Source organism: Podarcis muralis, chromosome 16 (assembly GCF_964188315.1).
Source record: "Podarcis muralis chromosome 16, rPodMur119.hap1.1, whole genome shotgun sequence".
Lineage (NCBI taxonomy): Eukaryota > Metazoa > Chordata > Lepidosauria > Squamata > Lacertidae > Podarcis > Podarcis muralis.
Window position 1 is genome coordinate 37,265,224 of NC_135670.1, and position 27,704 is coordinate 37,292,927.

General features: G+C 48.2%; 1 long non-coding RNA gene across 1 annotated transcript; it reads right to left on the bottom strand.

Moving 5' to 3' along the window:
- Positions 1-17,960: 17,960 nt before the first annotated feature.
- Positions 17,961-21,977, bottom strand: LOC114586604 (uncharacterized). Its single transcript, XR_003704150.2, has 3 exons — positions 21,663-21,977; positions 21,364-21,468; positions 17,961-18,333 (listed from the first exon to the last, which is right to left on the bottom strand). It is a non-coding gene; the product is annotated as an uncharacterized LOC114586604 (long non-coding RNA).
- Between the last annotated feature and the right edge of the window lie 5,727 nt (positions 21,978-27,704).

Below are 27,704 nucleotides of genomic sequence, written 5' to 3' on the forward strand. Positions count from 1 at the left end.
TTAGTTCTTGCCAGACCAGGTCACCTAGCCAGGTGCTGGTGGTGTACGCTCCTTCCAGCATGCCTTTTGGTAAAAAACAACAGGCATCTTCCCGCAAGGGGAACAAGGAAGCCAGTCAAACGAATTCACTGGTGCCTGTTATGCCGTGTAACCCGCAAGCATTTGCTCAGTTCTTTGCGGCAATTGAAACCTTTTATAGGCAGTGTTGGCCAGGGGCCATACCACTACCAGCGCCACCGCTGGCCTCCCAAGGTTACATTCCTGGCACCCTTCCCAGTAATCAGGAACAACCAAGTACCTCTGCCTCTGGTTCGGGCATAGCCCCACCGGGACCCGCCGCTGGGTCACCACGTATAACTCGCTCTCAATCTGCTCGCTCCCTTGGGTCTAATTCAGGTTACTCTGGTGGCAGAGCGCCTACTGAGAGGTCTAGCAATACTAATTCTCATCAGGACATAGGTGTGCCCAGTTTCTTTCAGGAAGCAGCGCAGCAGCTCACGTCGGTGGAAGGAGATTCCGTATCATCGTACAAAGAGGAACAACAGGGACGCCATTACGACCCCCTGGCCGCTGCCCAGACTGTTCCTGACGCTGAGCAGCAGGGTGGGAAAAGGAAGTCCAAGAAGAAACACACTTCGAAAAAAGGCAAGAAAAGCAGGAAGTCAGATTCCGAGGATGGGTCAGGTACCTCTTCTTCTGATTCGGATAGCGACGCCCCCATGGAGGCTTACTGGGGCTTGGGCGAGGATAATTCTGGACTTCCTTTGTGGGTGCATGAAAGGAGGGCTAACTCCCACCGTAAGTCCTTTAACGGGTCCCTGGAGTGGAAAGGGGCGGCATTGGTGGAAGACGTAAAAACATCCACCAATGTGTCGACCGATTTTATATTGGGAAATCATTTATCTAAGAAAAAGAGGACCAAAATACTGAATGGGCACTACATCGACATATTTACGCTCCTCCCCCTGACAGGTAAAGGGGAGAAGCGGAGATACAGAACCCCGCAGGCGGAGCGTACTTTTGAAAATTGGTTAGATGGCTACCAAGTCTTCATGGGGGTAGTTTCCGCAGCTTATCCAAAACGCGCTATGCATCTCATAGCACACATGGCACACGTTAGAAGGGCCTTTACGCTAGCAGGGGAGAATGCCGCCTTATCTTATGATGAGGATTTCCGTAGAAACGCGTCACTTCTGCCATCCGCTCGCTGGGAATTGAGGAACAAGAACTATTGGATGGATCACGTAGCTCCATATGTTAAGAAGAAATCCCAGGATTCTCCAAAGGTGAGAAAGATGGAGCCAAAACGACGTCGGCAATGTTGGGATTTCAACAGGGGGGTCTGTTCCCGACCCGCATGTAAGTATGCACACGAATGCGAAAGGTGCCTCGGTAATCACCCGGGCTCCGCCTGCCCCAAAGGAAAGCAGCCCTTTCGAGGCGGCAGGGGGTACTCCCACCAAGGTCCTAGGGGTACCTTCGGACACCCGCAGGGGACCTCCGGGAACTTCCAGTAATGTGGCCCTTGGGCTAGCTCACACACCCATCAAATTGCACCCGTCAAAAGCCCTATTAGATCTATACCCCAATAAAATAGCAGCGAGATACCTTTGGGAAGGGTTTTCCTCAGGCTTTAGAATCCCAGTCTCCTTTCTACCAAACCCGGGCGATCCACCCAACCAAAAATCAGTGAGGGAAATGCCAGAGATAGCCAGAAAGAAAATTCAAAAAGAAATTGCAGCTGGGAGGGTGGCCGGTCCCTTTAGCCAACCCCCTATCGAAGGCTTGCACATCTTCCCCCTGGGTATTGTTCCCAAAAAAGCCCCTGGGGAGTTCCGTATGATACACAATCTTTCATACCCAAGGGGAGGTTCTGTCAACGATGCCATTCCCCAAGAACTCTGCTCTGTGAAATACACGTCTTTTGACCAAGCAGTTAAACTGATTCATAAATTTGGAAAGGGGGCGCTGCTCGCAAAATGCGATATAGAATCAGCCTTCCGCCTCCTCCCAGTGCACCCTGAGGGTTTTCATTGGTTAGGCCTTAGATTTGAAGGGTCTTACTTTGTTGACAAAGCTATGCCTATGGGCTGTTCGGTGGCTTGTGCAGCCTTCGAAGCTTTCAGTACATTCCTGGATTGGGCGCTTCAATTTAAAACCGGCTCTATCGGGTTCTCTATTACCTCGATGACTTTATTCTCGTTGCAGCTACAGCTCCCCAGTGCACCTCTTTGCTGACATCATTTGTCTCTTTAGCTGAGGAGCTCAGAGTCCCGTTGGTGGCAGACAAAACCGAGGGGCCCACCACCAAAATGGTGTACCTAGGCATTGAATTGGATACAATTGCACAGACTTCCAGGTTGCCAAAGGAAAAATTAGTCGCCCTTAGAGAATTGATTCAACAGCTTCTTCCATTGAGAAAAGTCACCCTCAAACAGATCCGGGTGGTATCTCCTGGGCGCCCCTTTTGCACCCGCCTAGCTAGATTGTCTGTGGGCCTACGCGCTCCTCAGCACAGGGTATGCCTTTCCAAGGCAGTTAAAGCCGACTTACAAGTATGGCTTCATTTCCTGGACAATTATAATGGTATATCTCTGTGGCAAGACACAATGCTACTTCACTAGGATTCAGGGTTTCTTTAAGGCGGCAAGCCTGGGCTCGAGTAGCAGTTAGGCATTGGTAGGGGTACTGTCCTATTGTTATGCAAATGAAGGGGGAAGGAGCGCCATCACCTTCCCCCAAGCAAGGGTAGTCTGGTAAAGGATTCTGGGGGGCGTGGCCTTGCCCTAAGCCTAAGGAGGTGTGGGCCCACGGCACGCCCCCACGCAGTGACGCCCGGGGGAGGTCCTAGTTGACGTGCCTCAGCAGGACTCCTCCCTCTGGTGATTAACCCTTCCAGCCTCTAGCCGGTTAGTAGTTAGGACCAATGCCTAAGCCAATACCACTCAATTCCTGTAATCAATAAAGTTGTGGCCTAATTTGACCCATTAACCTGAATTCTTGTGTCCTGTGTCTTTATTTCATCGGGGGGAGGCGGGAACTCACCACAGAAATTGTGCGAGTACTTAGAACTTGCTAAGCTGACAGATTTAATTAGAGATAAACCTAAAATGATAGTAAAAGAAGAATGGGATTATCTAAATTATTTGAGGGGTAAGGGCTCACCAACAAAGATCTGGCTATCGATACCACAAAAGAAGGGAATAATGATCTGTTGTGCCAAACAAGTTTTTTTGTATACGGCTCGTTCTTTCCTTTTCTTTTCTTTTCTTTTCTCCTTTTTTATTTTCCTCTCTTGTTTCTTTTCCTTTTGTATCTTATATCCTTTGTTTTTTGTATGGTTTTTTTTTTTTTTGTATGTATTGAAAGTTAAATAAAGCTTTGAAAGAAAAAAGAAAAGAGAGGAGATTCCGACTCAACTTCAGGAAGAACTTTCTGACAGCAAGAGCTGCTTGACAGTGGGAAGAAATCCCTCAGGAGGCAGTAGACTCTCCTTCCTTGGAGGTTTTTCAGCAGAGGTGGGATGGCCGTCTGCCATGGATGCTGTCGTGGGGCCCATTGTGTAAATAATGTATATAAAGCAGACAGTTGGGGGAAACTCCCATTCCTCACTACTATGAGCTGAATAAAGAGCATGAAATCCACACTCGACTCCAAGTATATTGCAGATGATTTAGCTGAGATTCCTGCATTGCAGGGGGTTGGTCTAGATGACCCTTGGGGTCCCTCCCAACTCGACAATTCCATGTTGAAAAGGGCATCCAATGAGCCTTTAAAGCACATGATGTTCCACAAACGATCTGGGTCATTGCACCTTCCCTCTCACGGACCTACAATCCCCAGAACCCCTTCCCAGGATCGTTTGGGGGAAGACACCTGCTTTTTAGAACAGGGATGATGAACCTGCAGCTTTCTTTCCCTGGTTTCCTAGGAACCAAGAACGGAAAGCTCAAGTACTTCTAAGAGGGTGGTTTCAGGGAGCAGGGTGTATAAAATATTGTTCCAAATGTTAGGTGTCTCCCCTCTCTCTGCCAAGCAGTGGCAAGAGCCCATGGGGTTCAAGGCTCTCTCCTTTAGAGAACTGAGACATGGCGGAGACTGTCCTTGCTTTAAGAAATAGTTTATTCACCTGTTTACATCTTCAGTCTGCATGGAGGGAGTCCAGATCTTACAGCAGAGTCATTGCAGTCTTCCCAAGTCATATTCCAGACTGTCTTTCTCCTCCTCATTCTTCTTTCCAGTACCCCTTGCTCAAAACCTCTCTTTTCCTGCCACCTCACACCAAGATGGAGTTCTCTGGCATTTCCAGTTAGGCTCTCCAAGGCCTTGAATTATTTCTTAAAGGCCCTTGCTTGGCCAGGTCCTTTTGCATAGGCTAGCCCAGGAATTCCGCTGTAGCTTGTATTTTTCGCTTCACATTCCAAATAATCCCAAATCATACCATTTATCAATTTATTCAAAGTGTTGGTGTTGACCTTTAAAGCCCTAAACGGCCTCGGTCCTGTATACCTGAAGGAGCATCTCCACCCCCATCGTTCAGTCTGGACACTGAGATCTGGCGGTTCCTTCATTGCGAGGGGTGAGGTTACAGGGAACCAGACAGAGGGCCTTGTTTCACCTGTCCCCAATCATGGAGATTGGTATAACCAATGATACCTTCAGGAATCCATTTAGAAAACCACTTCCCCATGGTCTCAAAATCAACTATCAAAAGACCAAGATACTCGCTTTTGGGGAAAAACCAAAGCTTAGGAGCTGGGAACTCCAAGGCCATAAATTACAACAAGTCTCAAACTGTAAGTATCTAGGAATGGTGGTACAGGCCTCAGGAACCAACAAACGACACATAAACTCCATCGGGAGCTCAGCGGGGAAAAACGCAAACTGTATCCTTAAATTTTTCAGAGCACAAGGGGGCTTCTTCGTCCCCGCGGCTCTAAAATTATACAAGGCCAAAACATTTGCACAGCTCCTTTATGGATCTTTTCTGGGCCCGCCTTCCTCTGCTTTCTCCCCCCTTGAGAGAGTTCATTCCAGACTTCTTAGAGCTCTCCTACAAGTCCCCAGATGTGTCTCAAACGTCTGGGTTAGATGGGCCCAAAACTACGGAAGCCATAGGTGGGGAGAGTGTTCGGTGTTTCCCCTAAGTTCCCTCTGCCCCAGTACCTGAGGGCTGTCAAATCTCCCCAGGGATTTGGCCAGTATATGTTGGGGAAAGGCTCCCTCCCTGCAAAGAAAACAGAGCAATCAGCAAGCGCCTGGCTCCCAGCCATGCTAGCACCAGTCTGGCGCATGAGGGTGGAGGACCTGGGAAGGAAGCATTTCCACTTACCTGATCTTAGCAGCTCTTCCCACTTGGCCTCTGTACGGGCATCTTGGCTCCGTCTCGGCCGGCCCAGCTCAGAAGCAGCAGCGGAAGTCTCCTGTCACTCAGAAATAAGCTGAGCAGCTGTTTTAATGGGAGGAAACTTTGGCTGCTGCTTCTGCGCCAAACAGGGCCGGGAAGGAGCCATGCCCCACAGAGAAGGGGCAGTGGGGAAGAGACGCATTAGTTGGCAGCCGGGAACTGCCAGGATGTTCTCTTGCCCTCCATCCTGGGAGCTGGAGCCTCGTCCCCAGAGCGTGGCCCTGTGGAGGAAGCAGGATACAGTATGGGCTCTCATGTGAATGGGAGAGTCAGCAAGGTTAACGGCAGTCTTGAGGGGACAGTCAGATCAAAAATTAATAAAAGAATGGGACTGTTAAAGAGTACATAAAAAACATGGTTCTGGAATAAATATATCGATATGTAATGAATGACCTTTGCAGGGTTAGTGAAATGAAGAAACAGCTATAAAAGGCATAAAACCAGAAGTAACATATATGTAAATAAAATCGCACAAAAAATAAGATAAATGGGAAATTTGAAGTCTGAAAAGGGTGGAAGGAAGTCAAAATGTATGTATGTTTTGTCATAGATATTGTTTTTCTTTATTTTTCTTTTTTCTTTGGTTTTTCTTATTTATGCTTTATTTTTTAATCTTATATTGTAATTATGCATTGAAAATAAAATTAAAAAGAAAGAAAGAAAGAAACCATAGGCTGTGTACCCACCATACCTTTGGGGCTCATCCCCACTTCCCCTTGGGCGATGTGTCCAGTGAGCTCAGGTGTGTTAACAGTTTTGCTCTTTTCTTAAATCTTTCCTTCCTCTTACCTGTTCTTTTCACGAGGGGGGCTTTGGCAGCAGCAGTTTCCTCAAAATTCTTTTAAATCCTATTCCTCCACTTAAAAAAGAAGAAAAAGAACCTTGCAGTTTTCTCAAATTGTGTTCTAAGCCATAATATCAAGGGTGTGAGTGTACTTAGAGGGAAGCCTCATAACAACTACACACCCACACACCCCTCGCTGTGGGTTAAACCACAGAGCCTAGGACTTGCCGATCGGAAGGTCGGCGGTTCAAATCCCCGCGACGGGGTGAGCTCCCATTGCTCGGTCCCTGCTCCTGCCAACGTAGCAGTTCGAAAGCACGTCAAAGTGCAAGTAGATAAATAGGTACCACTCCGGTGGGAACGTAAACGGTGTTTCCGTGCGCTGCTCTGGTTCGCCAAAAGCGGCTTAGTCATGCTGGCCACATGACCCGGAAGCTGTACGCCGGCTCCCTCGGCCAGTAAAGTGAGATGAGCGCCGCAACCCCAGAGTCGGCCACGACTGGACCTAATGGTCAGGGGTCCCTTTACCTTTACCTGGAGGCGACAGTTCCTACATTTCGGGGGAACTGAAGCCATAGGGGAGAGGCATGCCTTATGCCACCACCTCACAGGGAACCTAACTACTATGTTCCTCCTTTAAAAGTGGCTCCGTGTTAGAGCGTCTCCCTTGCAGACAGAAGGGCCCAGATTCAATCCTTATTTGCTGTGAGTTAGGTGCAGCCATGGCAGATACCTGTATCTCCACTGGCATTCTGCGCCACCTTTTTAGCTGTTTTCTCGCTGCATCATTCATCCGTCTTGACATCCAAGTAACATCAACAGCTAGAAGCCAAGTTAGGAGAGCAGGGAGGGGAAGCGAGATCAAGGATTCGGAAGGAAGAGGGACCTCAAGCAGTTGTGGAAGTTGTGCTGGGTCCCGTTGGGTTGCCTCCCAAATCTGGATAATGCATTATTGTTGAAGAGAATACCTGGATTATAAGTATGCCAAAAGAACACGCATGACCTGACGTGTTATTATCAAGCCGCGTTCTTGCTGGACACCGACCTGCTTTCAACAAATCACTGAGGTGAGTAGCATAGCATCTTGGATCAGGGAGTCAAAATCTCAGAAGCGTCAATTCGGAAAGCTGAATTCAAGGGAGGCAATAGCTGAATCCAGCTCTGGCCACGTGGGGGCAGCAAAATACAGTTTTTGAAAGCATCTGCATTACATCCTATGGTGTATTGTCACTAACTAAATGAAAACCTGTCATTTGGAAGGCTATGGAAGAACAAGAAGCAGGGTTGAATTTGTGTTGGGGATCTATCAATACCAGCCTTGGATTATATTCAATACAAATTTTACCTGGACATGTGCCGAGCTCCATTACAGAACAATCATCCTGGATAGCTCAGTCAGTAGAGCACGAGACCCTTAATCTCCGGGTTGTGGGTTCAAGCCCCATGTGGGGCAAAATGATTCCTGCATTGCAGGGGGTTGGACTAGATGTCCTCAAGGTCGCTTCCAACTCCACAATTCTGTGATTTATTCTATGGCCATATACTCTGAGACTAAAGGTTTAGCTGTACCCCCAGACCCATCCCACAAAGTGGCAAGATCGTGAAACTTTGGGAAATTCTTTTTAAAATGAGCCTAGGGCTTGCCAATCGGAAGGTCGTCGGTTCGAATCCCCGCGACAGGGTGAGCTCCCGTCGCTCGGTCCCTGCTCCTGCCAACCTAGCAGTTCGAAAGCACAAAGTGCAAGTAGGTACTGCTCCAACGGGAAGGTAAACGGCGTTTCCGTGTGCTGCACTGGTTTCGCCAGAAGTGGCTTAGTCATGCTGGCCACATGACCCGGAAAAACTGTCTGCGGACAAATGTCGGCTCCCTCGATCAGTAAAGCGAGATGAGCGCCGCAACCCCAGAGTCATTCCGACTGGACTTAACTGTCGGGGTCCCTTTACCTTTTAGAACATGTTTAGGAACGATGAGTGTGTAGGTTGCCATTCTAATGGAATGACGTCGTGACTTGAAGGAGTGATGTATATGCAGCCTTAGAGTTAAGAGAAGAGAGGCATGGAAAGGCCGTATGATTCAACCTTGTACTCAACCAGATATTCACAACAGAAAATATAATCTGGGGACCACAGCTGAGGACCTGCCAAACTATCAACAGCTGTGGACAAGTCAAGCCAGGGAGCCAGGCCACATGCATCAGTGACGGGTGACGCTAATAATAATAATAATAATAATAATAATAATAATAATAATAATTCTTTTCCACTCATCCCTCTGCTGCCCATAAAATATTTTGTTTCCAAATTCAGGTGGGTCAAGGCTAGCTATCTTTACCCAACTCTTGGGGAAAGATACTCTGTAAATGCTCAGATGTGCTCAGTTCTTTATTATTGTTCCAGGGACGAATGCCAGAATTTCAAAAGAGGTTCTGGGACTAGAATCATAGAATCATAGAATCATAGAGTTGGAAGAGACCACAAGGGCCATCAAGTCCAACCCCCTGCCAAGCAGGAAACACCATCAGAGCACTCCTGACATATGGTTGTCAAGCCTCTGCTTAAAGACCTCCAAAGAAGGAGACTCCACCACACTCCTTGGCAGCAAATTCCACTGTCGAACAGCTCTTACTGTCAGGAAGTTCTTCCTAATGTTTAGGTGGAATCTTCTTTCTTGTAGTTTGGATCCATTGCTCCGTGTCCGCTTCTCTGGAGCAGCAGAAAACAGCCTTTCTCCCTCCTCTATGTGACATCCTTTTATATATTTGAACATGGCTATCATATCACCCCTTAACCTCCTCTTCTCCAGGCTAAACATGCCCTTAGCCGTTCCTCATAAGGCATCATTTCCAGGCCTTTGACCATTTTGGTTGCCCTCCTCTGGACACGTTCCAGTTTGTCAGTGTCCTTCTTGAACTGTGGTGCCCAGAACTGGACACAGTACTCCAGGTGAGGTCTGACCAGAGCAGAATACAGTGGCACTATTACTTCCCTTGATCTAGATGCTATACTCCTATTGATGAGGCCCAGAATTGCATTGGCTTTTTTAGCTGCCGCGTCACACTGTTGGCTCATGTCAAGTTTGTGGTCAACCAAGACTCCTAGATCCTTTTCACATGTACTGCTCTCAAGCCAGGTGTCACCCATCTTGTATTTGTGCCTCTCATTTTTTTTTTATTTTTTTTTTTATCCCTGCTAGTTCAATAAATGCTGATGGGCTAATTTTTTGGATGCAGTTCATGTATGAGTAGCCAGGGAGCGCCAGTGCAAGATTTTGCATTGCTGCCTTTTCCCTGAGAGCTGCACCATGTCACCATCAGGGCAATCCGGTCTCCAGAATTAGCAAAATCAATTGTTTTTATCCGGCCAGCTTATCCGCCAGCTGTTAAGTAATGCCAGTCCCTGTATTGATGTAACAGCTCATCTGACCCCTCCAAAGAGGGTGCTAAAATAAGTAACAGGTCACCAAGTGGAAAGAGAGCCTGTGGAGCCAACATAATAAGAATCTATGAGGATTTTATTTATAATAATAGGATTCTATTCTATGGGTAGCCAGGGAGAGATTGTGCATCACTGCATTTCCCTAAGAGCTGTGCCATGTCATCATCCAGGCCCGTCACATCTCCCTTGCAGGCTGCCAGATGGACTTCAGAAGGTGCAGAACGTCCACTTGCAGTGTGGCCACCTGGGTGTTTGGCTGAAAAGTGGGAGAAGAAGGCCAAGGCACTGGTGATGAGGAGAGCCAAGTCCCGGCGGAGGATGACTTTGCAGCTCAACGCCTGGTGTCCCATCAAAGCGGTCATGTCCAGTGAGGTAAGCAGTGCATAGGGCAACTGCAAAGCCAGGAAGACCAAGACCAGGGCCAAAATCAAGCGCAGGGCGTTGAGAGACTGGGCACACAGGGAGGCCAGGAGAGCACAGGTGATTGCTGTGTAGCAGGCCACTATGACTGTGAATGGGAGCACAAAACCCAAGGCCACTTGCACCAGGCTGACAACCGCTGTGATGTCCGCCATCCTGTAGAGGTGAACACCCCCGTAATCCTCAACGCAGGAGTACATGAAATAGGGCAGTGCCAGAGCAGCCACACCAGCCCTGAGCAAAGCCGACCCCAGCAGGTGGCGGAGGAGTGCAGGCGATGGGCGACGGGTGCCCCCACGATCAGGCATCTCTGTCGCTTTGCTTCACGTTGCTTTGGTTGTATTCTGTTTTACTCTGACTGTTGGGAAACCTTGCGTACTACAAGCGAGCTCTCTGTCTCCCATAAGGAACAAGAACTGGTGTTTTTTTTTGTCCTTTTCAGCTGAAAAGCAAGAGAAAAAGGACAATGGTCAAGGACAATGGGAGTTGTAATCAAGCATCACCTGTAGGAGAGCTGCGGTTCCCAAACCCGTCTTATTAGTGTCAGCCTTTTCCCAGAAACGCATCCACAGCACGAACACGTACGTTCAACTTGTAGGGTGTTCTCCCTGCCCCATGCAATTTTCCCCTTCCTCTTACCTGTTCCATTTACATGGTGGCTTGGGCAGCAGCCACAGCAGGGCAGACAGGAGATCCTGCAAGAAAGAAAGAATCATTGAAGCAGGGGAGAACTGGACGCTATGCACTGCTTCTTGGGTTGGAATCCTATTTGCTGCTTTCCCAGTGGCATCTGGGTGGCGCCTGTGAGAAGAGGAGGCTCCACCAGACGGGCCCTTGGCCTGATCCCACAGGCCCTTCTTGTGTGTTTCCTTCTCCCTGTCCCATTACCTCTGAGGCAAGAGTCCTTAGTCTTAGTCAGGCGATCGCTGTGTAGCAGGCTGCCATGACAGCGAATGGGAGCGCAAAACCCAAGGCCACTTGCGCCACGCTGACTGCTGCTGTTACGTCCACCACCCTGCAGAGGCAAATGCCCCCATAGTCCTCTACACGGGCATACAAGAAATGGGACAGCGCCAGAGCCGTGGAGAGCAGCCACACTAGCCCTGAGCAAAGCTGACCCCAGCAGGTGGTGGAGGAGTGCAGGCGATGGGCGACCGGTGCCCACACGATGGCCACGTAGCGGTCCACGGTGAGGCCCATGAGGGACAGGAAGCCGCTGTAGAAGCTGAGGACGTGGAGGCCCTGCAAGGCCTGGCACGTGCCGGTATCTTTTTTTAAAGGTATTCTCTCTTTGCAGCTAAACGTCCAGAGGACTCCCTCACCTCGCCTCACGGTTTGGGTTGGGGGTCCCAAAAGATGCTGCAGCAATTCTCCTCGAACTGGGGAAAGCCTCCTCAGTCCCTTGGGGGTTTGTGCATCCTTACAGCTCCCTCCCCCCCCCCAGCAGCCACACCCTCCCTTTAATTAGGGTTGGTTTGCGCTGACCTTGCTATGCCTGTCATGGGGTTGTCTGCTTTGGAGCAGGGGCCTGGTAGGAATTTTACCATTTGGCTGATTGGCTGGGGCCATTTGGGTTTGCCTACTGCGTAAGGGATGTGGTTGGCTGTGCCTGCCCCTCCAATGCTGGACGTTGGATTGAAGAGAAGGAGGATTTGGAAATATGGCTAAATCTGAAGTTGTTATTGTTGGGCCGAGTTGCTGTGGTGGGAATGAGGGTTGCTGTGTTGTCGGGGATGTTGCTTTTGTTTCAAACATTGCAAGTTTTGGATGGGATGGATTGTATCAGGAGGTGGCAGAGGGACGTCTCTAGATTTGCCTGGCAGGGCAGGAAGCATAGGCGCCGACTCCATGGGGCCTGAGGGGGCCTGAGCCCCCTCAAAAATTCGTTTGGGGGGGCTCTGCCCCCCCAATAATTTAAGAAAATTATTAGTTATATTATGCTTTGTAAAATCACAACATTATGTTGGTATTTTTTATTTTCCTTGTTTGACGATAGTTACCTTTTAAAATACATTCAGTAATGAGTTAAAACAAAGCCACTCCCGATCTAGAGAGGGGGTGGGGTTGCGGGCTCTCGACCCATCAACAATCTCGCGGGGCTGGCGTCAGCCCCGCCAGAAGCAGGGATTCCCCCTAGCTCATTAATATTCACCGCCCACGGCGGCAGCCAATCGGCTGCCGCAAAGGGCGGGCCCTCACAGGTTCACTTAAGGTCGGGGCAGCCCGGGGCTCGCCCCTTTCGTTCCCCCAGCAGCAGCGGTTTGGAGGTCTTGGCCCCCCCCCCCAATATTTTTTATAAGTCGGTATGGGCCCCCCCAATATTTTTTATAAGTCGGCGCCCCTGGTCCGTGCACGCGCTTCCCCCGTTTCCTCCGCGTCCAGCGCGCTCCCACCGCTGGGTTGGGAAGCGGTGCGCGCGTAGGGAAGTTGGCTGGGCATTTCCCCAGGGTGGAGCATTGCACTGCAAAGCAAGTTGCCAGCAGTGGCGTAGCGTGGGTTGTCAGCACCCGGGGCAAGGCAAGTACTTTGCGCCCCCTAACCCGTGGATTTGCGCCCCCTAACGCGTGGATTTGCGCCCCCTAACCTGTGGATTTGCCCTAACCACAGATGTTGCGCCCGGTGCGGCCGGCCCCCCCTGCACCCCCCACACTACGCCACTGGTTGCCAGTCAAAGCCGAAATAGAGAAAGAGAGAGAAAGAAAGCCAAAGTCTGAGAAGAAAATAAAATTAGACAGGTCATCAATGGGTGGTGTGGGGAGTAAATCACAGGACGAATAATATTAATAGGAGAATATATTATTTTTTTATATTCTGCTGGAAGCCGCCCAAGGTGGCAGGTGGGCAGGGTATACAGTGGTACCTCGAGTTACATATGCTTCAGGTTATATACGCTTCAGGTTACAGACTCCGCTAACCCAGAAATAGTACCTCAGGTTAAGAACTTTGCTTCAGGATGAGAACAGAAATCGTGCTCCGGCGGCGCAGCAGCCCCATTAGCTAAAATGGTGCTTCAGGTTAAGAACAGTTTCAGGTTAAGAATGGACCTCCAGAACAAATTAAGTACTTAACCCGAGGTACCACTGTAAATAATACAATTATTTATTTATTTATTTATTTATTTATTTAGGTAAAAAGAACAGATAAAGGAAAAGGAGATGTAATGGTAATAGAATGAGAAAAATTCAGTGAGAAAAAGTTAGAAACTCACAGGCAACAGGCGGAGGTGTAATACTATTTGATGGTTGAAATGTAAGTTGGAGGAAGCAGGAAGAAAGAGGAGAAAGGCAAGCATATCCTGCAGAAAGGCAGCCTTATAGGCAGCCAAACAAAATAAAGGGAAACACAGTGGAACCTCAGTTTTCAAACATAATCCGTTTCGGAAGAAGATTCAACTTCTGAAACGTTCGAAAACTGAAGCGTAAAGAGCCTTCGGCAAATTCAGTTGAGAAAATTGAAAAACACGCAGTGGAAGCCGTTCAACTTCCGAGGCGCATTCAAAAACGGAAGCATTTACTTCCAGGTTTTCGGCGTTTGGGTTCCGAAACGTTCGTCAACAGAGACATTCGAGAACCGAGGTTCCACTGTAGATAATCAGGCCCAAGAAATCAGACCAGGCAGAGATCAAGGCATGAATGTAACAGAAGAAAACAATGTCTTGTAGCAGCACAGGAAAGAAACCAGACTAATCAAAATGTAAGCAAGACAGTGTCAGCCAGCCAGCCAGCAATAAATCACACAGAGTGGGTGAAGTTAACTCTTTATTAGAAGAAAGAAGGCCTGCTCAGGGGTGCCAGGCCTAATGAGCACAGCAACTCTTCTTGGTTGGCAGTTGTGGAGGCTGAAGGTCCCCATCTTCCCACAGCTGCTGAATCTCCTCCTCCCCTTGGGTCCTTCTCAAGCAATCTGAGACTCTGCCAATGTGCCTGTCTCTGCTCCTCCCACTTCATACCTCTTCTGGTCCAGGAGAAGGGGAGCTTGTTGCAGCAGGATGGGGAGACCCCATGCCTCTTCACCAGCTCTGCTTCTTGACCTCCTTCCTCTCTTGCTTCTGCTTCTGGACTTCTCTCTCCCACAGATTCTCCCTGCTCACTAAACCCTGTTACTTCTTCAACTTCTGACACCTCCTCCTCCCTGACTTCTCCCTCTTCTTCCCCTGACCACTCATCGTCTTCCTGCCACCACTTCCCAGGCTCTGAGCCTTCGTCCCTTAGGGATTCCCCAGCTGGTGCCTCCCACCTTTCCTCTGTGTCCAGCCCAGTGGTGGCCAAACTCAGCCCTCCAGATGTTTTGGGACTACAGTTCCCATCATCCCTGACCACTGGTTCTGTTAGCTAGGGAGGATGGGAGTTGTAGTCCCAAAACATCTGGAGGGCCGAGTTTGGCCACCACTGGTCTAGCCAGTCCATGACACACAGTAAGAGGAAAATGATAAGCTGCACTGCCTTTACTTGATTGAGCCTAAGTTTATCTTTTTGGAGAGTTCCTCAACGTGGCCCAGCATGTCTGGCTTCCTTTGGGGGCAGGAATTGGTTTCCAAATTAACCTCACGACAGCAGCTTCTTCTTAAATCTTCATTATCTGACTGCTCATATCCACACTGGCTTGCATGTGTGTATTTAATCGGGGCAATCTTGAGACAAAACCCTTTATCTCTTCCTTTTACTATTCTTTCTAGAGCAAAAGAAGAAGAAGAAGAAAGCACTCAAAAAGGCCCTCTGAAACAAAAATGCACATTTATGGCAATGCATTCAAGGCTATCTCATCTTCCTTCTATTGGTCAGACTCTCCTCCACCCCCAAATCTGGCAAACTGAGCAGATTGTTTCCATGTCGTGGAAACAGATTTGCTTCCATGAGGTCTACAGCTTTGCGTTCTGCTTCAGTAAAGAATCATAAGAAGTTGTTGCTCCAATCCAGTGGCTCTTATGCTGTGAAATGGGGGCTTTCAGCGATCCCTGGTGTACGCCAGACCACGCTGAAAATAATAAGGGAAAATGCTGGCGGCCAACTGGGTTTGCTCATAAAATAGTCACACACAGAAAAGCAATGAAAAATTCAACAGGTAGACAAGAAAATGAAATAACAGAGATAAATTTAAGCTGCTTTTCTAAATGGCCATTTGCTGTAAATGGTGAAGCAGAAGATGATGTGAAGTTTGTAATCCTCCAAGATACAGGTTTCTTTCACATCATCATCACATGCTGAAAAGAAAAGTCACTGGGGCTAATGGTTTTGCTGTTTTATGGTTTCTTTTGCTTTCTGGGACGGTAGTTTGATTGTAATTTGGTGTACGTCCCCTTGAATGCACAGGTGGAGAAGCAAGAAAGGGATGTCATCAATAAATGGTGATCCACAAGGACAGCCCTCACAGAGCTACAGTTGCTAGCATGGTTTAGCAATCAGTTCCTCTTCCACAGGGATCTCTGGGAATTGTAGCTCTGTGAGTGAAACAGGGCCCTCCTAACAACTCTCAGCATTCTTAACAAACTACAGCTCCTGGGATTTTGTTGCTTTGAATGTGCAGTGTGAATGTGGCCTAAGTCCAGGTTTGGGCCTCCTTGAATTCTTGTCGGGATCGAGAAATGAGGCTTTGATTGGCACCTTGCTTTGCAGTGCAATGCTCAACCCTGGGGAAATGTGTGTGTGTGTGTGTGTGTGTGTGTGTGTGTGAGAGAGAGAGAGAGAGAGAGAGAGAGAGAGAGAGAGAGAGAAATTCTGAGTCAACTGTCACCACCTGCTTACTACCTAAGACAGGTTGTGGCACCAGAATGGTTTCCTGCTGTCTCTGTCCTGTGGCAAAGGAAGGAGAATTGGCACCTGCGGCGGGGTGTCGGGGGCAGGACAAACTGCCTAGCAGCACATGCGTGTGCACAGCTACATACTGTGCATGCATGTGCGCCATTACATAATGCGCATGCACGCGAGCTGTACGTATGGCAGCAGGATCCTCTGCTTGCGCCTGCAGTGGTGGTGGAGGGTTAGGGTATGCCATACGGTGCACAACTGCTGATGCGCATGCGCCACTGGGCGATTTGCCAATGGCGCTGCTCAAGTGCTGTATGGATGGCGGAGGAGGGTGCAGCCACGAGCGGAGGATCCTCCGCACGCAGCTGCGGCGGTGTGATGGCAGCAGCTCGTGCCACAGTGCCTGGGGGCAGTGGGGCAAGCCCCCCATGGGGTGCCTTCTTGTCACCCCTCCTCAGAGATGGCACCTGGGGCAGCCCGCCTCTCTCGCCCCCCTTCTGCCACTGTCTCTGTCTCACCATTCCCATAATCTGCCACCATCTCAGATGGCTGTTTGGGGGAGATCTCTGGGCATCAGAACCCTGGACTTACACCCCCGAAGTCCAGATTCAGTGCCCCTATCCTGGAATCAGGGCTTCATGAAGAATCGTTAGGTATTGGTAGCTGTCAGGATGACAGTGGCTGGAGGCTGAAAGACCTCCTCTGGTTTTTCTATAGGTAGTTGGTACAGCGGTGTGTGGTGAATACAGCTTCTTTGATGGAAAAGCTGACTGACCATGGCAAAAACACAGGCCGAACCTGATGCAGTTGCAAATGTACGGTTCCCATGTCTTCCACCACCACATAGTTGTTTATTGCCTCTTGTTTTCTCCTGCTCTGAAGTATAGGACCCAAAGCAATGTCTTCCAGTTACAAGAAAGGAGATTCTGACTAAACGTCAGGAGGAGCTTTCTGGAGGTAACAGCTGTTCAACAGTCTCCCTTGGGAGGTTGTGGGCTCTTCTTCCTTGGAGGTTTTAAGTACAGTTGTACCTTGGTTTAAGAACAGCTTAGTTTATGGGTGAAGAACACTGGAAACCCAGAAGTCGGTGTATTGGTTTGTAAACCTTGCTTTGCTTATATAGTGGTACCTTGGTTTAAGAACAGCTTTGTTTATGAACAACTTGGATTAAGAACGCTGCAAACCCGGAAGTAGGTGTTTTGGTTTGTGAACTTTGCCTTGCATGCAGAACATGTTTCGCTTCCTGTTGAGTGTCTTCCATTTGTAAATTGAGTCCCCTGCTGCTGTGGGAAAGCACGTCTTGGTTTAAGAACGCTTTGGTTTAAGAACGGACTTCCGGAACGGTTTAAGTTCGAAAACCAAGGTACAACTGTATATTGAAATAAGTGTGTTGAATCAAAAGTCTTAACAAAACATCCTTAAACAATGAAAAGGCAACAATCATTTCATTCCCTACACCCTTTCTTTTACACCACTGTAAATTGTAAAAAATAAATGATTGGTGTTTGCTATTTAGATCAATCCGTATAGCTCACTGAGTAGAGCACGAGACCCTTAATCTCAGGGCCGTCCTTTGAGCCCCACGTAGAGCAAAAGATTCCTGCAGGGGCTGGACTTGAAGACCCTTGTGGCCCCATCTAACTCTTCCATGATTCTGTAATCTAAGGGCATTGCTTTCAAGTGAAATCATTCTCTGCACACTCAAACACAGTTCAAACACATTCAAAGGTTTTAATAAAAAGTAATCTTTATTAAAAAGTTTTCCAGATGAAATACGTTGTTTCGGAGAGATTTGCATGGGGAAATCTTTTTGATTCCTCAATAATAAGGGGCAGTGGGGTGAGGGAGGCCAGGGCCACATCCACACCATTTTATGTGCTATGAAGCCGCTTTAAACACTTGTGGCTTCTTCCCCCAAAGAATCTGGGAGCTATAGTTTGAAAAGGGTGCAGAGAGTTGTTAGGAGACCCCCTGTTCCCCTCCAAGAGCTACAATTCCCAGAGTTCCCTGGCAAAAAGGGAACTCTACCCCTACCCCTACCCCTGACACTAACCCTAACGCTAACCCTTAACCTTTAACTAGAGCTACAATTCCCAGAGTTCCCTGACAAGAAGGGAACCCTAACCATAACACTACCCCAACTCAACCCTACCCCTACCCCTACCCTACTCCTAACCCTAAGCCTAAGCCTAACCCGCCTAACAACTCTCTGTCCCCTTAACCACCTACAGTTCCCAGAATCCCTGAGGGGAAGCCATTCCTGTTCAAAGCGTCTTCATAGCACTTCCAATGGACTAATGTGGCCTAATGTTTCCTCCCTCGTTTTCTTCTCTCTCTCCACTGTCCCATCACTTGCAATGCAGCAGATGTCCGCCTGCAGTCTTCCTTCAAAGCTCCTTCTCTCAGGTCTGGCCACAGCCTTGTCCTTTGTTCGCTGCCAGTATTTCACGTTCATTTCTCCAATGTAAATAGGGACGCCCTGCGGTTCTCTTCATGACTTTGAAGGCTGGACTTGGGGAAAACCTCACCGGCTCCGGACATCCCTGTAAGGCAAAGGCAAACAGGTGAGTGGGATGGCCCCCATCCAACAGCGTCCCCCCAGACGACTCCTCTGTTTGGCTGCCTGTTAACAAACAAGGCTTCCAAACCACTTTGCATCCATCTCAGCCAGCGTAGCCTCACGGCATCCACTAGTCTGAACGCAAACTCTTCCAACAACCACCCACCAGCTGCAGCCTCACCAGGTCCATTGCCAGGCATCAACCAGCTTCAGAGCTGAATATCCGTCACCTTCAGGTAGCGATCCCACCAGCAAGTAAACTTTGTACTTGCCTTCTCCTTGCTCCACAGCATCCCAGCACCAGGCGATTGCCTCCTTCCACTTGTCAGCTTGCTGCCACGGGGCAGGAGACCACCATGGCTGAGTGCCACCAAGCTGCCCATTTCTCTCTGTGGAGGGCAACTGCCGAGGCTTGCGCCTTGGCCCACATTTATGTGTTTGTGGCATCACAGTCAACCCACAGACAATGGCAGCAGCTGGGGAGGCATCACCATCACACCCTCAGCCCTCACAATGGGGGGGCACAGCTCAGCAGCCAAAACACCCTCCCCCATGTTGTGTCTATATCTGTGAAGGCCACACTGGACACCCAAGGGGGCAGGAGGGGGACATTTTTCAGTCAATCAATCAGTCAGTCAGTCAATCAATCAATCATTTATTGTATTTGACTAAAAGCCATTACAGATCCAGTTACAAAAGCATCAAACCCAAAGACCCAAACTATAGCTCCCAGATTCATTTGCTCTTCAGATATCTGGGCGCTCCTTTTTTCAAATTGTCATAGTCTGCATTCACCGCATAGAACTGAAAGAGGGCAGGACAGTTAAGCGTTATCTCCAGCTTGGACTACTACCATGCGCTCTACGTGGGGCTACCATTGAAGGTGACTCGGAAGTGGCAGGAAAGGATCTCAAATCATTCAACTTTAATGGGCTTAAAAGCAATTTTGCAGGAAGAACCACAAGTCAATGGCAGGAACTCAGGGATCTATCCTGCTTACTCAGTCAGAGTTTAGTTTTTTTTAAAAATTTTAGAATAATATTTATTAATTTTTTCAACAGTTTAAACACAACACTACAGAAAACAAAAAAAACACCAATACAACAATACATTACAATACAAAAACACTACAAAACACTAACACAAACAACTAACAAAATAAAACAAAAACCATTTAAAACACAATCCAATTTCAATATTTTATCTTTCATTCACTTATTTCCACGACCTCCTCACACCTCCCTTTTTGTATTCCACTTCTATTAATTGTTTCAGCAATTCCTTTCCATCTTCCTCTGTTTTCTATCCTATCATTATCTTAACACATTCTAACCTTATTTTTCCCTTTAATACTCTGTTAATCTATCTATACTTAATTCCTTATAACATTTCTACTAAAGCCATATAACTTCATTCCAACATTTTTCTAACATTCATTAATTTTACAGTATTTCTGTAAATAGTCTTTAAACTTTTTCCAGTCTTCTTCCACCGATTCTTCTCCCTGGTCTCGGATTCTGCCAGTCAAGCTGTTCCAATGAATCATTTATCTTATTTAATGCAACCGCTAAGGCCTCTTCTGTCGACATTCCTCTTGATTTGGAGTGTACTGGTGCAGAAGCAGCTGCCGAGGAGGCAGGGAGGCCTTGTGTCGAACCTCTCCTGGATTGCTGCCAAGTCCTCCCAGACCTTAATGTTTTTTCCGCAGTTGACTGATCTATTTTTTCCTTTCCATTTGCCATAACACTCAAAAGATTCAAGGTCAATCCCAGAGTCTCACAACTTTTATCTTGCAGCTGGTAATTCCCCTAGCCCAGCTCTTGTAATGCAACCAGTTTCAAAGGCTTCCACTAGGGGGAAACAGTTTCTATTTGCGTTAGTCAGTAGTATCCTCTTTTTAAACACAGTTCAGCCAATCCAAAGTTAGTTTCAATTTTTAGTTACTTTCAGTTACTTTTACTCCTTTTTTTTAAGAGCAGCCGGAGACAGTAGAAACAATGTATTTCTCTTGTTTAGCTAGCTGTCAATAAACGTTCTAAAGACTGTCAATGAACATTCCACAAAACGTCAGTCCTGCTAGCAGCCCGTTCCCAGGGTCAGAGCGGCGGTATTTTAGCTCCCTTCACTCTCTCCTGCAGGCATACTCAGTCCACAACTTCCCCCCCTCTTCTCCTTCCTCCAAGGGGGGGAGGATTTAATGTTCTTTACCGATGGAAATTTAGTCTTTTGTACAAGGCTTTTGTACAAGACTTCAGCTTGCAACCTTGTTGCCTCAGTCTATTTACAAAAGGGGAAGGCGGACTTCCTGTTTTGAACCTCCCCGTTACGATGTCAAATTAAACGTTTAAACATCCAATTCTCCCGCTTCAGCTCTACTCACGGGTAATTACTTTAGAGTCAAATTGTCCACAGGAAAAAGTCAGCGCTCTCCGACAACAGCTATGCGGCTTCGCTCCGTGGAAGAAGCAGACGATTCGAAGCACCGCGCCGCTCACCCCACGTCGCTCCGGATCCCCAAAACCGGGTTTCCCCGCGAGTAGGGGAGGCGCAAAAGGTGCCCGCCAAATCCCACGCTCACAGGCTTCTCCCGCCTGTGATTTTTTGCGGGTCTCCGCCTTCGCAGTGGCGGCCAGACCCAGTTCCCACGGAGCAAATTCCTCCCGATCAGAGGAATTCCGCCATTGCCTGAGGCGCCTCCCCGGAAGTCACTCAGTCAGAGTTTAGAAGATTGAACTGGAGAGGAGAATGAAGAATCATAGAAGGAACCCAAGGGTCATCTAGTCCAACCCCAAATGCTGTGATCACACACACCAGACCTTCCAAAGCTGAAGCTTATTATTCCTCCCACCAAATGACCATTATTATTATTATTATTAGCCCATCTTCCGTAGATTTCAGAGATGGGGCTGATGGGAGTTGGAGTCCCAACAATCTCTGCTGGACACCAGGCTCCCCATCCCTGGCCTATACGATAACCAGCATCATAACCCTAGTTAAGTATTTCCTACCATACCTTGTACTGGTCGTTGGGTCACAGCTTGTTCCAAGGCTCTGGGTTGCTCTTTTTGTCCCAGCCAGGCAGAGAAACGTGACAAGAGGCAGACATCAAGGAGTACATCTTTGGAATAAGAAGAAAAACAAACAGCATAAAGCGTAACGCTCTGCCCAACTCTTGGCACATGGTTCCCACCAAATTTAACAATCATGGCCTCCTCAGTGCCACCAGAAGAGCACACTTCTTTTATAATGTGGGATGTAAAAAAAGGCCACGTATTTGTAAAAGCCCTTTAAAGCCAGTTAACACACAGTTACCTAAATGCAAGGGCAGCTTCTCACTGCCTTGCACCAGAGACAGCGGCAAGTTTGTGAGGCAGTGCTGGACAGAACTCGATGCTGGCAACCCAATCCTACACTTTCTCCATGACAGGTTCCTGGTAGACTCTGTGCTTTCTGCTCAGACAGTTCATTGGCTTTACTCTCTTCCCAAATACGCTTTTAGCTATGCTGTACCGCTCATTGCAATGCCTTGGATACAACTTGGCTGAGGAATGGCAATGCTTATATGGTTGGTTTTCTTATTCTAAAGCTAAGAAGCTGACGCTCATGTTTTACTGTAGTTTTATAATTTGTTTTATTATTATTATTATTATTATTATTATTATTATTATTATTATTATTATTCTACCTCTGGAGCACAGCAGGTCATATTTTATTCAGGTTGCGCTTTAAGATGCAACACTTGAAGAAGTGGCAAAAGCTCTGCCCCCAAGGAGCTTGGAAGGGTGCTAATCAGCCTGGCCCAGCCAGGCCACCAGTCCCTGCCACTGGGTCCCCAGACGCTCTTCAGTGGCAGTGTCGCTTCTGATAAGAAGCCAAGCGCACTCTCATCCTCTCAGGCCACGGATCCCTGTGATGAATTCTGAGTTGCGTAAAGTAGTGGGCAGCTGCCACGGATGGGAGTCCAGCTGAAGTCCCATTCAAAAGCGCTGCCTCACATCCATCAGTGAAGGACACCCAGGGGCCACTGGGAGGCAGGGAGCACGTGGCGTGGTTTTGCGCGGATGGCAGTTGTCAGCACCATGCCAAGGGCTGATCCTGCCCTGAGGGGTGGCACTTACCTGACATCAGGGTTGCGAAGAGCAAGGCACATGGTGCACAGGCCGGTCCCTCCGATTCCAATCAAGATGAACAGAGGAATCAGCTGTGATAAACAGAACGTTTTGAGATCAAAAGCCGAAGTTGAAAACCGGAATAAGTCGCCTAAGACATTGTGCGTTAGAGAGGTCAACTACGAATGACACCAGATTCAGGTGGAAGGCCATGTTGATCTGTCATAGTCATAATAAATAACATGATGAAAAAAATCTTTTTTAATAATTCCAGTGGCACCTTAAAGATCAACTCGATATACGTTTTCAAGGTATGAGCTTTTGTGTGTAATACACACTTCGGCAGATACTTCAGCCTTATAACTGTTGAGGAATGTTATGGCCAGTTGGTTCCACAGGGAAGGGGAAGGGATTCTTAAAGGGATAGATGACCAGAATTAGCTTCTAATTGCATTCTATACAAGATCTTAAAGTAGCTGTTTTATTGCAGAAGAATTTTAGAAATACACTTGAAAGAGAAGTTGCTGAATTACAACTCATTACCAAACTAACAACTATGGAGAGACCTGGTCTGAATGGAGATATTGGAAAGCATGCCTTGGTTTAAGAACTCTTTGGTGTAAGAACGGACTTCTGGAATGGATTAAGTTCGTAGACCAAGGTACCACTGTAGATATTTGATGGCCACATTGTCATTTATTATCTAGTTGAGAGAATGTGTCCAGAGAATGTGTCCAGAGGAGGGCAACCAAAATGGTCAAAGGCCTGGAAACGATGCCTTATGAGGAATGGCTAAGGGAGCTGGGCATGTTTAGCCTGGAGAAGAGGAGGTTAAGGGGTGATATGATAGCCATGTTCAAATATATAAAGGGATGTCACATGGAGGAGGGAGAAAGGTTGTTTTCTGCTGCTCCAGAGAAGCGGACACGGAGCAATGGATCCAAACTACAAGAAAGAAGATTCCACCTAAACATTAGGAAGAACTTCCTGACAGTAAGAGCTGTTTGACAGTGGAATTTGCTGCCAAGGAGTGTGGTGGAGTCTCCTTCTTTGGAGGTCTTTAAGCAGAGGCTTGACAACCATATGTCAGGAGTGCTCTGATGGTGTTTCCTGCTTGGCAGGGGGTTGGACTCGATGGCCCTTGTGGTCTATTCCAACTCTATGATTCTATGATTCTAAGATGACACTCAGAGTCCCTTCCGACTCTACAAATCTGTGATTCCATGATTCTACAGAAATCGAAATTATGATTAAAAAAGAAGAAGCTAGGATAGCATTTACAAATCAAACTGAAATTGGAATCACGGTTAACAATTTGACGATTATACAGTGGTACCTCGGGTTAAGTACTTAATTCGTTCCGGAGGTCCGTACTTAACCTGAAACTGTTCTTAACCTGAAGCACCACTTTAGCTAATGGGGCCTCCTGCTGCTGCTGCACCGCCGGAGCACGATTTCTGTTCTTATCCTGAAGTAAAGTTCTTAACCTGAACCACTATTTCTGGGTTAGCGGAGTATGTAACCTGAAGCGTACGTAACCTGAAGCGTCTGTAACCCGAGTTACCACTGTACTGAGTTGTGGGAGGATACTAGGATGAAAATGAGCTTCGCTTTTCCCCTGTAGGTGCTACTTCGCATGTCTTCTCCAGCGCTCTGATTTAATTTTGCCCAGAAATGGAAATGGTGGTTTCTTCCTCTCAGAATCAGTTCCTTGAAATCGTAGGGCTGGGGTGGGGGGTTCAGGGATAAGGGCATTTTAGGCTCTGGCGGAAGGGGGCATTTTGGTGCTTATCTGCTGTGGGGAGAGTCCAGATGCCACCCTCACATTCCAGCTCATTATGGGGAGGGGGAACCCCTAAGGATGTGGAGTAGGCTGGTACCTTCCTCCTGGCCTCTGAACTTTCTCATATTATCAGGACATCTGGCCTCAAAGCCGTCATGATTCCTCACATTATCAGCACATCAAAGCCTGTCACTTCCTTCAGCATCACTGACATGCTACTGATTCAAGGTGAGGAATAAGAAGAAAATATTCTCCGAACTTGGTGTGTTGCCAGTTGGAAACTTTTGGTGTGTGGAAAAGCATGAGCTAAATTTGAATTTAGGAGCCCCCCCCCCTCCATAACTCCCAGTGCATGGCATGAACTTAGAATGAATTATTTTGTTTGAATGAAGTACTAGTAGTACTGAATGGGTGTGAAAATCTCTGAACTATACCTGAAAGCAGTCCCCAGCATTGATGGATGACCCAAATGGGAATTGAATTTATTGGGGGGGGAGCACTGCACATATTTACACCTGGAAGTCTTCAGTGGAGAGGGTGCAGAATATCACACTCCAAAAGTGTCTCTCGTTAGCTTCAGGAAGTCTGAGTCCAAAGCAGCCGTCAATCCTGGCTCCCCATCTCCCAGTGCCACCTCAGCCGCTGCCAGCCAGAGTCATAGAGTCCTGACCTGCCCAGCAGCTCATGGAGAGCTGCCTTTGCTCTCCTCCTTCTTTCCTGCACACCTTTCTCCAAAAACTCAAGCCTCTTGTAAAACAACACTTTCCCCCCTCTGGGCATAGCCTGCCTGCTCACCTTTTTTCATACTCATGGAAGCTGGAATTCTACACCTTTCTCCACCCTTTGATAACCTTGGGGATCTCTGTTTTGCACTGGTCCCATCACCTCCTGGCAAATAGAAGGGGAAGAAGTGGAGGCAGTGAGAGATATTCCTTTCTTGGGTTCCATGATCACTGCAGATGGTAGAAGCAGTCACGAAATTAAAAGACGCCTGCTTCTTGGGAGAAAAGCAATGACAAACCTAGACAGCATCTTAAAAAGCAGAGATATCACCTTGCCAACAAAGGCCCGTATAGTTAAAGCTATGGTTTTCCCAGTAGTGATGTATGGAAGTGAGAGCTGGACCATAAAGAAGGCTGATCGCCGAAGAATTGATGCTTTCGAATTATGGTGCTGGAGGAGATTCGAGAGAGTCCCATGGACTGCAAGAAGATCAAGCCTATCCATTCATAAGGAAATCAGCCCTGAGTGCTCACTGGAAGGACAGATCCTGAAGCTGAGGCTCCAGTACTTTGGCCACCTCATGAGAAGAGAAGACTCCCTGGAAAAGACCCTGATGTTGGGAAAGATGGAGGGCACAAGGAGAAGAGGACGAGATGGTTGGACAGTGTTCTTGAAGCTACTAACATGAATTTGACCAAACTGCGGGAGGCATGGAAGACAGGATTGCCTGGCGTGCTCTGGTCTACAGGGTCACAAAGAGTCGGACACGACTAAACAACAACAAAAGGACTTTGATGTGCTCATGACCAACAATCCACACCTTTGTCTGCCAATGGCCTTTCCCAGGCTAGCTATGTGAGCTGGCTGGGCTTGTGAGCCTAAACTTTAATGCAAAAGTGGCTGATGACACGGATTTCCATTTTAAAACAATCTAAGACAAGATGCAGGGACGCGGGTGGCGCTGTGGGTAAAAGCCTCAGCGCCTAGGGCTTGCCGATCGAAAAGGTCGGCGGTTCGAATCCCCGCGGCGGGGTGCGCTCCCATCGTTCGGTCCCAGCGCCTGCCAACCTAGCAGTTCGAAAGCACCTCCGAGTGCAAGTAGATAAATAGGGACCGCTTACTAGCGGGAAGGTAAACGGCGTTTCCGTGTGCTGCGCTGGCTCGCCAGAGCAGCGATGTCACGCTGGCCACGTGACCCGGAAGTGTCTCCGGACAGCGCTGGCCCCCGGCCTCTTGAGTGAGATGGGCGCACAACCCTAGAGTCTGTCAAGACTGGCCCGTACGGGCAGGGGTACCTTTACCTTTACCTTTTAAGACAAGATGCATTGGGAGAAACAGAGTCTGTTTTGGAAGAGCCAGCATGGCCCCAGTTGCAAACAAGCAGGGTCCTCAGGGCTGGCGACAAAGGTCGGCACAACTGGGCCTCTCCCAGCAGGGCAGGGGACACTGCCAAGAGCACCTGGCCCTCCTTCTCTTCACCACTGTCTGCACCTGGCTTCAATGGTGTAGCTCCCTTTCGCTCTGGTCTAGATAATGGTGGTGGTGAGAATGGAGAAGGAGAGCAGTGGTTGCTGCTGCCTACCTGGTCATTGTCTCCCTGGATGGCAAGCAGGGGTGCCAACTTGAATAAAATATTGGGGGGGGGCAGGTAAGCCCTACCTTGCATCAACATCATCAAATTTTATTTGCATCCCGCCCTCCCTGGCCAAAGCCGGGCTCAGAGTGGCTAACAACAAGTAAAAATAGCACAGTGTACATAAAATCACATAGTCGAATAATTAAAATACATTCTAAAATCAATTCAGAATCAAATTAATGGCAACCATTGGGCTAGAGTTCTATGAGGATTACAGAAGGAGAGAGGGGTCAGACTGCGCCTTGGCCAAAGGCCTGGTGGAACAGCTCCGTCTTGCAGGCCCTGCGGAAAGATGTCAAGTCCAGCAGGGCCCTAGTCTCTTGTGGCAGAGCGTTCCACCAGATCGGGGCCATGGTCGAAAAAGCCCTGGCTCTGGTAGAGGCCAGCCTAACCTCCCTGTGGCCCAGGACCTCCAAGATGTTTTTATTTGAAGACCATGAGGTCCTCCGTGGGACATACCAGGAGAGAGAGGCCTTGATCACAAGACTTGGTGCATGCAACCATTTGAATGCCCATCAACTCTGGGGGGGTGGCCCCTTCAAATATTTTTTTGGTGGGGCTGAAGGGACCTCGGCCCCCAGGAGTTGGTTCCTATGATGGCAAACTGGGTGTGTGTGTGTGTGTGTTGCAATGAGGAGGAAGTTGGTCACGATGGGGGTGAGAGGCACTGAGAGAGCATGGTGGGTTCCCTGCCCAAGTTCTCTCTGAACTTGCAGCTGCCACTGGAGATACTGAGCCCAGATGCCCAGCGAGGCCACAGATTGCCTGGGCAGGGATGGCCATCCTTTCAACACCCACCTGCTCAAATCAGAAGAGCACCACTCTAAACCAAACAGGAAAGTTAGAAAAAGGAAACTAGCGATTACAAACGCAATAGGAAACGATCCTAATCAGCTTTGACTTCCCTGGTCACTGTAGCAGCAGGTCGCTTGCAGGGAAAGACCCCGGTCCTCTTTCAAGAGAAAGGAGTCCTCTCAGCCCCCACGTAAGATCTTCCACACTTTTGGTGGTGCTGAGTCAAAACTCCCATCTCTTCGACATGTATAAATTGGACACTATGGCTGATCCAGAAAGACACAGAAGCTCGACATTCAACAGCAAAA